At 34.3% G+C, this 2,954-nt stretch overlaps 1 long non-coding RNA gene across 1 annotated transcript in view; it reads right to left on the bottom strand.

The window, feature by feature from the left end:
• LOC135222193 (uncharacterized) overlaps positions 1–2,463 on the bottom strand; it is a 16,044-nt gene extending 13,581 nt beyond the window's left edge. The window contains exon 1 of the long non-coding RNA XR_010316197.1: positions 2,343–2,463. This is a non-coding gene — a long non-coding RNA (uncharacterized LOC135222193). The remainder of the gene's footprint in view (positions 1–2,342) is intronic.
• Between the last annotated feature and the right edge of the window lie 491 nt (positions 2,464–2,954).

The raw sequence follows: 2,954 nt of genomic DNA, 5'->3' as shown, positions 1-2,954 counted from the left end.
CTTCAGCGTCAAAACGTAAACAAGTTTGAAACGGTGATCCATTGGAACTCAACTGAATGAGCGGTAAATGCTTAACTCCTACTCATAATAAAGATGTGAGGAGAGGCCTTCTTTATCCACACAGACTTTGAAACTCTAATTAGGGAGGAAAAACTACATTCTCCATAACCTAACTGGAAGAGGAATATGAGGTGGGAGCCGGGGGGAGGGGGTGGAGGAGAATTAAAAGGATTATTAGAGAAAGGAAGAATGAATTAGATCCAAGATAAAAAAAGGTGAATGAAGCATGATAAACAAAATTCTAACATCAGTACTTGAATCCTTGGGTCTCCTTAATCTTTTACTGTAAGACAAAAGCATCTTTGGATTTATGTACACATTGCTCCACCATATGTTTGCTAAATAAAGTCACTACACCAAGCATCTTTTCTATATATAGATGGCGTCATGATTACTGGTACACGCCATGGCAAACTAGGCAGATGTATTGCAAACATACGGTATCGTTACTTGATACTGAACGTTTTGGCATTTACTAAAGTTTTTTTGTTTCGTATTTACATGCTTAGCGACAGTTTCACATACTGATGAGCCAGTTTAGTTGTTTGTTAAACTCACGGATATCTATCCGTTATAGTGAGGTGTTACTTAGCATCTCCTTATTCTTTCACTGTTCTGGAAGTCTTGAAGCCAACTTCACAGAGAACTAGAGATTGAGGAAATAAAAGTCAATCCTACGGAATAACTTCCTGCAATGAGGGGACCAATCTCTGAATAATTCCTAGAATGAATAGGAAAGATGTCTATCCAAAACCCAATATGAATCCATGGTAAAGTTTGTCCTTCACACAACTACCAGAAACCACCAAATTGTATGAAAGTGTAATATGCTGTGGTGCTGCCAATGAGCATCATAAGTTAGCTCTGTCTACTGTCTGGCATCAGCGGATACAATACTTGAATTTCATAAAATGAGGTTATTTCAACCATAATTAATACCAACTGCTTCACTTTCTAATATTTCCTACTTTTGTTGTGTTTTCAAGCAACTCCCACCTGAGTATGTCAGTGCTATATCACAACTGAAGATTGAAAAAAAAAAAAAAAAAAACAGCTTTTAGCCAACTGGATGAGTAATGAGATCACGGCCATAAAAATTTATGGAATCAATACCATCCTCAGCCCTATCGAGAAACGGAAAAAGAACTTGGCCAACATTAAAAAACCTACTAAACTTGCAAGTAAATGTTACTTATAAACCTATAACCAAGTACGAAAAAATACCTTTTCTTATATGGCTACTAGCCAAAGCACATAATTTCATTAGTCGTGTCACAAATCAAGAAAAAATCTCATTGGCTAACTCTTAACTGTCATAAAAAAATACTGGGCAGCATTAAAAGGTTACGTAGTATCTGAAATACCTCCAAAATATAGCAATACACAATTTCTGCATCCTTCCAATATCAAGAATATCAAGGTAATTAGATATTTGTAAGTATTTTGCAGTATTATAATCTTAAAACTGAATCAAATACTTAAGAGATAAAGTATCCTAATAAGCTTTAAATTAAAATGAGCCTAAAGGAGAAGGCTGCCGAAGATGGCGTTTATTAAGATATAATTCTTTTAGTTAAACTATAGAAAATGGTGTATGTAATGATAAGCAAAGAAACACTAAGAATTACCGAAACGCTTCCATACTACCGTTTTATCATTGCTTGAATGCTCCTACTTTTAGCCTCTGAAACAATCCACTAAGGGCCCCATAAGTAATATGATAAGCAAAGTAATACATTCACACAATAATCATTGCAATATTTGTTCTCGACGGCAGCTGGTTTACTGAAGTGGTTTTACCATCTAGTTGTCTTATCTTTAATAACCCATGCTTTACTAACCAAGATTACAACATAGTAACTAAAATTTACTAACATTCAGTGGCGGATTTATGGGAAAGGCACCTGGTTACGTGTCCTCCAAGGATAAATTGATTGATGAGAGTTATCTGGCGTTACAAAATTTTTTTGTATCTAAGTGTTAACAGTATAAAAAGCAGTTTTGGTCGAATTACCTCCATTTTACATTTGGAAACATTTTCAACTAGACCACGTCTCCAATAAATAATGGAATCTTGCTCAATTAAACACGAGCCCACACAATAAGCAACACGGGTGAAATAATGGAAAAGGGATTGCCCAAGCCTTGTTGAAAATACATGCCTCCTTACCAGATTTTTAAAGCTAAATTAAACTATTGAACCTCAATTACTACGAACTCTTGCCTTTTGCGTTAATCTTCCATAAAAATAATCTGCAAATTAAAAAAGGAAGTCCACTTACTTATAATTCAAATACAGGCAAGCAATAATAAATCTTCTAAAATGACTGGTCTTATCGAGCACCTCCATACTCTGTAAGTTCCAACTAGCAAATAAACGCCAAACTCTTTCTGCACATTTTCTTCCCTCCCAAATCCAAGGACTACAAAGCACCGCAACCAGAACCTTGCGGCAGACATATGAACTACAAGTGAGAACGACGAAATTTCTAGACATCCCCGTATCTTTTTAATTAATCAATATAATTTAATTTAAAAACCTTGTTTATTTGATAAACCTTGATGGATTTAATTTTATTTTCTCTCTCTTCTCTGCACATCAATCTCCCTTTCCAGCATACAGTGATATTAATTGCAACTGCTGGTTATAAATTAAATTGATAAAAGAGCATTTTTTGCTGTCATATGACTTGTTCCTTGTTAGAGGATATATTTATTCGTATATGGAATTGCAGAAAACGGGAGAGAATATAATCGTTTCCTAATAATAATAATAATAATAATAATAATAATAATAATAATAATAATAATAATAATAATATTTCGGAAGGAAACCATCTCGTAGACATGTTTTGTTAAAAATGACTGCTGCTTCAGCACTATTAATCTTGTAA

The sequence above is a fragment of the Macrobrachium nipponense genome, chromosome 3, assembly GCF_015104395.2.
Source record: "Macrobrachium nipponense isolate FS-2020 chromosome 3, ASM1510439v2, whole genome shotgun sequence".
Lineage (NCBI taxonomy): Eukaryota > Metazoa > Arthropoda > Malacostraca > Decapoda > Palaemonidae > Macrobrachium > Macrobrachium nipponense.
Note: the sequence above shows the minus strand (reverse complement) of the source record. Positions and strands in the feature narration are given on the sequence as shown.